We start from the raw sequence: 10,618 nt of genomic DNA on the forward strand, positions 1-10,618 counted from the left end.
TATCCATAATACCATTTGCCAATAGAAGACTGAGTTTTAATAGTTTGCGGGCATAAAAGGAAGCCTAACATTTAGAAGCAGATCCAAAAAGGAAAAAAAACCCGTATGGTATAAAATTCAGTTTCATTCAGCTCTAAAGGTGAAAGAAAAAGATACAGTAAGTACATTTGTACAGTACATTATAAGAGAAAATGCAATAACAGTACAATTTCTTTTCAATGAATGGTAAGATTTCTTAACTAATGAATTTAATCACATTGTATAGATAAGCACTGTGTAAAAAAGATAAAACCCAAAGAAATTACTTCATCTCATGTGTTTCCACAGAACACCATTATATTGCAGTAGCCTTTCCACCTTCTGCAGGAATTTTGTTTAGTTCACAGTACTGGCATGCTGAAGTTTTCCTCTGAAAATATTCCAGGTGCCCTATTAGCAAGCCTTATACTGCTTTGTCACGGCAGTCACCATTAAAGTAAAAGTTTTGATCAACAACTTTTGCCTTTTTATGTATATCCAGCTCTAAAAATATATGCAAAGAAAACAAAGGATTATTTTTGACCTAGCAGGTGAACTAGTATAGTGAATCAAACTTTAAAGCTTAAATACATGAAAACTCCACAAGGAGTTTTGATGCTGAATATGTATACATTTGTGTTTTTAATCAAAGAATATAATTAAAAAATGAAATGGTAAGTGTAAAAATAGGGAATGAGACTTTCATGAACGCCAGTGGATTTTGGATTAAGCTTTAAAGCCTCATCTCAAAAGGATTACACATGGAATTTTAACTGTAAGCATTTAAAATTGACCCATTGTAACATATTGTGCATGTATTTGCAACGGCAGGAGCTAAGTCAGTCAAATCATTAGGCAAATTGTGATCAAATTACGCTAAATAAAGTGAATTGATTTTTATTCACTTGCTGATCTACAGTATGTTCTTTATTCAGACAAGACCAATGATATTCTTCACTTTGAGTGGGGACAGGCTGAAGCCAGACTACAAACTGTATGTCATATTTCCTTTAAACTGAAGCCGAATTTCAGGTTTCTTCTCACTTCGAAAGCTGAGTAGATCAAGTAAAATTTAGAGTATAACCGGGTCCACAATCTACATCCATCTACCTGTGAAAAGGAAAGAAGCAAATAAAGATCTCTCAGAATATGTCAGTTGGGTGATAGCTCAGAAAGTGAGGCAGAAATATATCTGGGAAAAAGCGAAGAACTAAAACAATTCTTTCTCCTTAAGTCTTATCTATTCTTTGTGCAAGGCCCTTTAATTAAGGCTCTGTCTTTGTAAATAGAAACCAGTTCAAGCAAGAGTATCAGTCTCCATGGCTCAGGGTGATATCATTCTTTTTCCAATCATTCTTCCCCAACCCCCTCACTAGCCACATAGTCAAGAGAGATCTTCAGAACAGATACTACAAGCACCAGTGTGACTACCCTTACCCCCACAGCAGTAATTTTTAATATAAAATCAAGCAAATTAAGAAGTGAAATTCACCCAAGGTCAGTCAGTACTGGTTTCACAAAGCTAATATGTACTGTTTATAGGGGGGGAAGTTAAATTCAATTACTATCGAAGTATTTGAAAATATTTGAATTTTTGAACATGCTACCAGGATCAATGTGGTCAAAATAGATGCAAATAAGATTTTTAATTACTGTTACAAAGTTTTTCATTCACTGAAATTATATGCTTTTTAAATGGAAATTTGTATGGGAGGAATGAAAGTTCTGATTAGTTTAGCATGAGATTTAGCAGGAGAAGGGGCAAGCAGTGGAGGATTCCCTGATCCCTACAAAAGTATCATGTTATATCATATCTCTTAGTGGTGTCACCCAGTTCCTCACTATCATGAACAGGTGAGAACATGGTCCGGGGTTGGAAGGAAAGAATCATGGACTTCATATTTGGCACCACAGGCCCACCCAGACACTGAAGGCCAAATCCACAGACGACTGAGATGTTACAGTACTAATGCTGTGATGATTACATTTTTAGAGAGACTTGTCACCTAATGGACTCTCCAGCTTAGTTATGTACCAAACCTTTCTCTACAATGCACGGGGAAAGTTAATTGCTTATGTATGGTACTTCCAGAAAACAGCTTATTGCATGGGACTGTTTAGGCTGGCCAGTAGGAAGTTGTGAATTCCTAATCTTCTCCCTCCATATTATAATAGCAGCTGTGACACCTTTCCTAGAATTAGGCTGCTAAATCCAGTCAGCCTTTTACCACAAAAAAAAAAAAGAAGAAAAGGTGCTCCGAGCCAAGAGTCCAGTGCTTAGCACACTTCCATGGAATGTAGGAGACAGATTCAAACCCCACCTCCTCTCCCTGATTTGGAGCACGAGTTTGAAGACAGGGCTCCCCCGTCTTGAGCAAGTGCTCTAGCCACCTTGCTATCAAATGCTCTGGGGTTAATCAAAGCATCATTATATGCCATCATGGCTTAAGCTGTATTCCCAACAGCAGAACTTTACCAGTGGAAATGACAGGTCATATAAGGAGACACAGTCATGCCTCCAGACTGCTAGGAAACACCAGAAAAAAAGAAGAGCATGCCTCCTTCACATGTACTAACTCCTCAAATGAATGTAGTATAATCACGTTAGAGAGGCATCTGAGCATGTGCCACTGAGCATTCTTCTACTAGGTATGCTCATCAATACATAACCTGATCAACTTTAAGGCAGCTAAATTACATCCAAATGGGGTTTATTGGGCATAGAGTGAACGTGGTATGGAAGAGGTATAGATATGCCTTCCACTGCTAAGGGATTTTAAATACTTCCAAAGTCAGGCACCAGGTGAATGTGAGTTTTGAGGATCTTAATGATGCTTGACTTGGACTTAGATATTGAAAGAGGCAATAAAAAGCTTCAAATCCCTTTTGTGAAGTGTCAGAATGTTCAATTTCAGAATGTGTCTCTCTCTCTCATTCTTCCTTTCAGGATTTAATTACTGCCTCACAGGCATGACATTTACTTCAAGGGTTTTACATTAAAGTCATAATGCACTGGAGAGATCTACAGCAGCTATGTGTGTGTGTGTGTGTGTGTGTGTGTGTGTGTACATACACATATACATACACATACAGATAAAATAAAAATGCCTTAGGAAACAAGCAGTACAGATATGCATTTACATGTACTGAGTCATTACCTTGACACTTGTGGTTTAAACTTGGCAAATTTGGGCCAATTGGAGTGAATGTGCTTGTGAATGTCCACCGAAGTCCCTCTTCCAAGCATGCATATATTGGATATGGATCCCTGTTAAACTGGTATTTGCTGTGACGTAGGACAATACAGTCGATGGTCATGAGATCCATTCCTTCCACAGAAGGTTATCCACAGACTATTGCTCCATCCTCCAGCAATTCCATTGTGCATGCAGTTGCTTTGGGTATAGATATATAAAAATACACACACACACACATGTACACACACATATAAATAAATATATAAGTTGAGTTAATAATGGTTAACATTTTTATGTATATTTAAAGCAAACAGCACTGCGATTCATTAAAATAAATATTTGACAAAATATTATAAATTAATATTCATGAGAACAATACCACTGGTGGGTAAATCTACAGGGCAACATTAAGAACCCACTTCTGGTATCTATTTAAGTCTATTTGCATTGACATTGCTTTGAAACAGTTTAAGACTGTACCTCTTTGTGAGTGAGATCATGCAACTTTTTGGCCATTCATGACAACAGGCTGGAGCTGTTTGTGAGAATGTGTAGATACATGGAATAATTTTTAAAAGTCTTTGATGATTACATATGCCTTGATTTTGGGGTGCTCAGTGTGAAACAGTCAACTGCTGTGCAACCATGAAAATCAAGTATGAGATCCCACATGTGTGACATCACACAACGATAGTACCCAAAATAGGTAAGTGAACAGTTTTGAAAAAGTGTCTATTGCAGATGGTTATTATTTTAATAGAAAGAAGCCTGAAGTAGAATATTAGCTCTCCCTGCCCCCCTGCATCCCTACTCCCAAGTCCTTTTCTCTCTCCCACCAAACTTCAAAAAAGTTTGAGTCTGAGGCACAATTATATTTCCATTTTGTTTGTCTAACCAGGCACTATCTAGCCACATAAATGGCCAAACAGTGCACTTACGATACTTATGCCAGTCTCATCTTCGGTTTTCCTTTAGAGTTGGGCCCCTAGCAGTCAAGACAAGGATATATGTGGAGTCAGGAGGATGAAGCTAAAGGTGTGTGACTCATGAGATGATGGCTCCTGGCCTGAAAAGGACCAAACCCTGAGTTCAAGCAGGAGCCTTGGTCCCAGTGAGTCAGAAACTTCCCCACTTCACCACTCTCCACGCATTGTATCCAATGACTAATAAACACACGAGTGTCTCAGCTTCAAAAGCATTATAACTTGTCTAGTCTGTGGTATGATGGTTAGGATATTGCAGTAGCAAGTCAGAGACATGTAGCTTCAAACAACTTCAAGGCAAAGCTTGAGCCTGAGTTTCTGGTTTCCAAAGACAATGCCCTAACTCAGGTTATTTGAGATAAAACACAGGAGAGCTGTTCTCTTCCCCTCTACTTTTTTCCTGAACTTAGATATGCCAAGCATGTATCTAGGCTTGTACATGGCCATACATACTCCAGCTGTACATGTTCTGTCCATGTGTGTACACTGAACATGTCCACAGTGAAGAGGCAGGACCAAAAACAGGCAAGCAAGCAGCTAGAAAAATGCCATTTAGAGGACAAAAAGGAGCAGAACTGTGCTTCTGGGGCCTACATTTCAATTGGCTGGTTTTGAGCACAAATCTTCAGTGATACTTAAGCCCCCTTTTCCCACTGATTTCTTTGGCCTTTATGGGTCTAGGTCATATGGCTTTTGTTAAGACCCCTACCTGGAGCTTTTCAAGGGAATAGCTCTGCACATTGAACTGACATACAGTTTGGTAGATGAAGTTCCAGTGAAGAAACTACTGTATGGAGACAGTTCAAAACTGTTAGTAGCACTGTAGGGAAATATTTGGGAGATATATATTTTATACCCTCTTCAAATGGGCTGTAGATTTAGATTAGCAACAGAGACTTTATCCCCTAAAACCCATTAGACATTAAACATGAAATAATGAATGCTGAAAGGCTATACATATAAATAGTTCATTATATTTTATTTAGTTGACTTTGAATATAAGCCAAATACATACATTTAACAGAGATCTCAAAGGAGCATTTGGCTTTGTTTCCTGAAAGATCTGTTGCTATATATTCCACAGAATATTGGCCGTATGCCAGTTGGTCTCCATTATTCACACTGGAACCTCCTTTTGTGATTTTTAATGGACCCCTGGAATTGTCTTCAAATGCTGGCTCCTTCTATGACAATTCAGGCAAGTCATTCCAGTAGGGATTTCCTTGTTTGGTTTCTATTTCTATGTTCTGTGGACAGGAGCTCACTACAGGTGGTTCAGCATCTGAGACAAGAATGACATCCATAACAACAGGCCTCAGGCTTGGTTATTCCAAATGAAAACAAGCATAAGAATGTAATACTGATACTCCACTTTACGCAGCAACCTGTAATCATAGAATCATAGAAAGAAGGACAGGAAGGGACCTGTAAGATCATCAAGTCCAGTCCCCTGCCATGGGCAGGAGGTAATGGGGCTCGCTGAAATGAGCTCAGCAAGGTATTTGTCCAGCCTCCTCTATAAGACAGCTCTGCTGCTTGGGTCTAAAAGATGGCATCTATTGGCACGTTTCTCAATTCAATTGAATTGTGAAGTACATCACTTGTACATTTGATTAATTTAGTAACTAAAATATTTGGATCAAATCCAGATTCTAGTGAGGTTAATTTGATTAATTGTTATTTAGCAACTTAAATATTTTAATCAAATGTGAATTCTAGTGAGGTCAATAAATATTTTACCACTGCTAGCAGCAATATTGAATTTGGCCACAGAAGGGTCAAGACTGTTTAGGCCCAGTGAGGACTCGGGACACTGACTGGAGAGAACCTGGGAGGCCAGTAGGCAGCAATTGCCAGGGTCACTCACTCTAAATGCTGACTGGACTGGATAAGTGTAGCTCTATGGTGAGCAAGATCAGCTCTGATAGTGTCACTCTGGCAACTGAGGGCTACCTCCAAATTTGTAATTACCAACAAAGGTGTAGCAGGAAAGAGCAAGAGAGGCAACCAATTAAAAAGCCAAAATGCTTACCAGATCTCCATGGGCTGCTACAGGGCACAAAACAGCATTGGGAAGCTGAGCCCTGTTACAGCGTGTTAAACATGTGGTCAAAATTGTTTCACCTGGCCATGGGACTGTTAGAGAGACTGGGATTTTGGCAGCAGAGTCAGTGAACTCTCTGTCTCGCTCTCTCTTTTTTGGGGTAATGTCTCTCACCCAGCTGCCAGAATCCTGGGTACAGATTCCCACTGAGAACTTGTTTTGGTGGTGCTGTCAGCCACTCTGCTGCCCAAATCCTCTATGTGGGCTCCATTTGGGTGGAAGTGGGTTGAGTAGCCATGGTGTTAACCCAGGGGCGGGCAAAATCTGGCCTGTAGGCCAGATTGGGCCCATGGCAGACTATTTCCCAGGAGTCCCTGCCCATGTCACTACCTGCTGTGGCAGGTTTCCATGGAGTGGCAGGGCTGTAACAGCATGGGGCAGGGCTTCCATCCAGACCAACCCGAGGAGTACTGGCAAAGTGTGTGGCAGGGTGGGGAGCTGCTCTGGGGCCAGGGATGGGATTTTTCAGCAGTGACAGTGTGAGCTGGAGACAGGGCAGAGCTGTAATTCACTGCCCACATACCCCACTGCAGCAATGTGGGCAGGGGCTGCTGGGAAATGGAGTCCAGCCACCAGTGGGTCTGCCATTTTGCCCATCTCTGTGTTAACCCCTCTGCAGCTGTCTGAGTCAACCCAATGGTTCAGGCAGCCATGAGGGTTAACACCACCACTGCTTGCTCCACTGCTAGAGCTCAGTCTGAATCTGGCCTGTGAGAAGCCCAGGATCTGGATCCGGCCAATGGAGTCAAATTATTTTGACATTTCTAATTTATCAGGTTCCACCCTGCTCTATCTTCCACCTGACATTTCAGCTGATATACTTTGAAATCAGGTGATATCTGACTTTACAATAACTTCCCCATAGATTCTATTTTAAATTGTTACATGCTTCCTTAAAATCATGATAATCTCAAAGAACCTTTGGAAAGCCAGCTAACATTGTTTATATATAATAGACTGTAATAAATCTGTTAAAGTTTAAAATATATGACTTTTGTGAATAAGGAAGACTTACTTCAAATCAGTCATATCATATCTCATTTCCATCTTGGATAATGGAAGTTAACGGTGCACATTGCTAGGTTATGTATCTATCTATATATCTTAAAGTTATGGTTTATTTCATGTTGCATATAATTACAAATGAATTGCCACAGAGGAAAAGAAACTGCAAGTATATTAAAAACATACCGGGGGAGGGAAGGGCAATAGGGGAATGTCCAGTCCTATTAGAGTGAAATTAACAGTATTCCAGAGAGACAAGTACTACCTTTTTGGTTGTTTCCAGGCTCACAGTGAACAGAAAGTTTTGATGTTCTGTAACTGCTACAGGTATTTGGCTGTAAGGTACACTAAGGAAAAACAGAAGGGTCTTTGGCTACAATTTGGTCCACAGTCTCTAAGATGTGTCTTTTCACAGCATGATCATTGCAATCTCCTTCACTGCAGTGAATCTCCTCTTCTGGAACCACTTTGATGCCTGACTGGTAAAATATAGATAATACAGAGTTAGTTAAAGACAAAAAAGGATATGATGCACAACAGGAATGCCACATTTTCATTTAACTGAAATTAATGTCATGTTAGGCAAAAAAAAAAATCACTTGCATTAATAACTTTAACTTAAAAGAGAGCAGTGTAAAAGAGCTATCAAAAGAGACCTAAAACATAGCTCAATACTTGAAATGAAGAATAGCAGAATAATTGTAGTTGTCATGTTTCAGATCGGCAATACTTCACAGTCAAGGATGATTGCCTTCCATGACTGCTTTATCTGTGAGTTTGAAGATGGCTGATGAGGCTAATCTGAGATTGACAGACTCTGTTGCAATTCAGGCTCATGTTTCCATGTGTGGTAGGTGGCTATGGAGTCTTGTTTTGGTCCATGACACACTGTTTCTGCCATGCTCACTTCCCTACCTCCTGTTGTCATTGTACGTTTTTGAAGTTTTGAAGTCCAGAGACCCTTGCAGCAGATTCTGCCTTTGTTTGGGGCAATTCTGGGTGTTAGACTCCTATGTCAATGTTACATTTTTTCAAGTTGGACTTAAGGGCATCCTTGAAGCACTTTCTCTGCATTACTTTTGAGTGTATGCCTTGGCTGAGCTGGGAGAATAAAACTTTTTTCAGGAACCCAGAGTCGAACATCTGGATGATGTGGCTGGCCCAGCAAAGTTGATATTGGATGATCATCACCTCAATGCCTATGGTGTTTGCTTGTGAGAGGACACTAATATTATGATGTCTGGATTGTAAGGGTCTTCTGCAGGCAGTGTTGATAGTACTTCTCCAGCAATTTGAGGTGTTTCCTGTAAGTTGTCTATGCCTCATTTTCGTATAGTAAGGTGGTGATCATGATTGCTTGATAAACCATGAACTTGGTTTTGGATCTTATGTCATGATATTTGAGCACTTGTTTCCTCAGGCCTTGCTTAACTCCTGTCTTAGCCTCAGAGGGATCTGTGATACCACTGATACTGAGAACCACTGCTTGCATACCATCATGGAGCAGGCAAAGAATGGTGATGAATTTCAGTGGGCAGCTATACTTCATAAGGATCTCTACTTCAGTGCTTTTCAGTCTAGAGTCAAAGGCTTTTGTGAAGTCAAAGAAGGCCATGTAGAGGGATTTATTTTCGTCTCAGCATTTTTCATCAGCTGACAAGCAATAAAGATCATATCAGTTGTGCCTCTCGATACCCTAAACTTACACAGAGATTCCAGAAGGAGCTCTTCAGTAAGTGGAAAGTGATCTTTCCTGTGGTGGACAGAAAGGCGATCCCTCTTTAATTTCCACAGTCAGACCTGTCTTCCTTCTTGAAGATTGTCATCATGATCATGACATCCCTAAGGTCATCTGGTCATCCCTCATCATTTTAGATCCTTAAGAAGAGGGCATGGAGCTGAGATGTGAGCTCTTTCTCCCCTACTTGAAGATTCCATCAGCTCAAGATGTTTGTTGTTCTTCATCTTCTTGATGGCTTTCCTCACCTTATCAAGGGTGGAGGGATTCTGAAATTGTCTCTAATAACAGCAGGATGGAATTGAGAGCGCTATTGTCAACAACAGAGTCTTAATTGAGAAGGTCTTCAAAATGCTTCTTCCGATGAGCATTGATGGCTCTCTTTTCTTTGATCAGGTCTTCATCCTTCGGTCTCAAGGGGGTTGGTACCTAAGCGTCCATAGATAGCTTTTATGGCACTGAAAGAACTGTGCATATTTTGGATGTAGAATCTACTTCACCTTGCCTTCCCACTATTTGTTCTTCATATGGTGAGTCCTCCTTTGGACCTCTGCCTTGGCTTGTTGGTGCTTCAAATTTTTTTGATTTGAATTGATGTCATTTTGCAAAGCACAAAAGGCCTTGTGCTTGTAGTTGATCAACTCTTGGATCTCCCAATCATTTTCATCAAACTAATCTGGCTGTTTCCTGGTAGATAATCCAAGTGTCTCTTCACAGACACTGATGATGCTGGACTTGAAGGCACCACAAGCACTACTGACATTCTCCCATTGTTATTGATTGGAAGCCAATTTTTCATAGAGGCACTGGTGAAAGATGTCTCACTTGATTAGATCCTTGAGTCCTTTGACATTGATCTCTTGTTGGCATTTCTTCTACTGCAGCCATCATTTGAGAGCCAGCTTGAGTGATATAACTAGGTGGATGAGTCAGTGATCAGTCCAGCAATCATCAGCTCCTAGCATAAGTCTGGTGATGCAGACATCTTTACAATCCTAGGCACGAACAATGGCAGTCAATCAAGTGCTAGTGCTTAGATCATGGCTAGTGTTCTGAGTTTTTAGTTTTTACTGATTTTCAAAGATAAATTCCCTGATTTTTTTAAGTTACTTGGTTTTTACTAATTTACACTCATTTTTACTGATTTATACCCATTTTTCAGTTCACTCAATTTTACTGGGTACAGTAAGATCCCTGTTAACCAGCACAAGTGGGGAATGGCTGGGGGGGTACCAGTAAGTTAAAAGTGCCAGTTACCTGAGGCACAGATTTCTGGCAGGACATGTGGGGGGTGGATGTGGCAGTGGCCGCATGCAGAGAGGAAGACAGTGGCCACATGGGGGCCGGATGAGGGTGGCTGGAGCCACTGCCTGTAGGCAAGTAGCTCCCGGCTCTGACCCCAGGTGGGGCGGGGAGGGCTGTGGGAATCACTCCCAGGGTGGGCATGTCCCAACTGCACCCCAGCAGCTCCAGCTGCAGCTCTGTCCTGGATGCTAGGAGCTGCGAGCCCTACTGAGGGGGTAGGCGAGAGCACCTGGAACCACTCCCTGTGGTAGGCATTACACCTAGCCAT

The sequence above is a fragment of the Crocodylus porosus genome, unplaced genomic scaffold, assembly GCF_001723895.1.
Source record: "Crocodylus porosus isolate Cpor-Errol unplaced genomic scaffold, CroPor_comp1, whole genome shotgun sequence".
In the NCBI taxonomy this organism is placed as follows: domain Eukaryota; kingdom Metazoa; phylum Chordata; order Crocodylia; family Crocodylidae; genus Crocodylus; species Crocodylus porosus.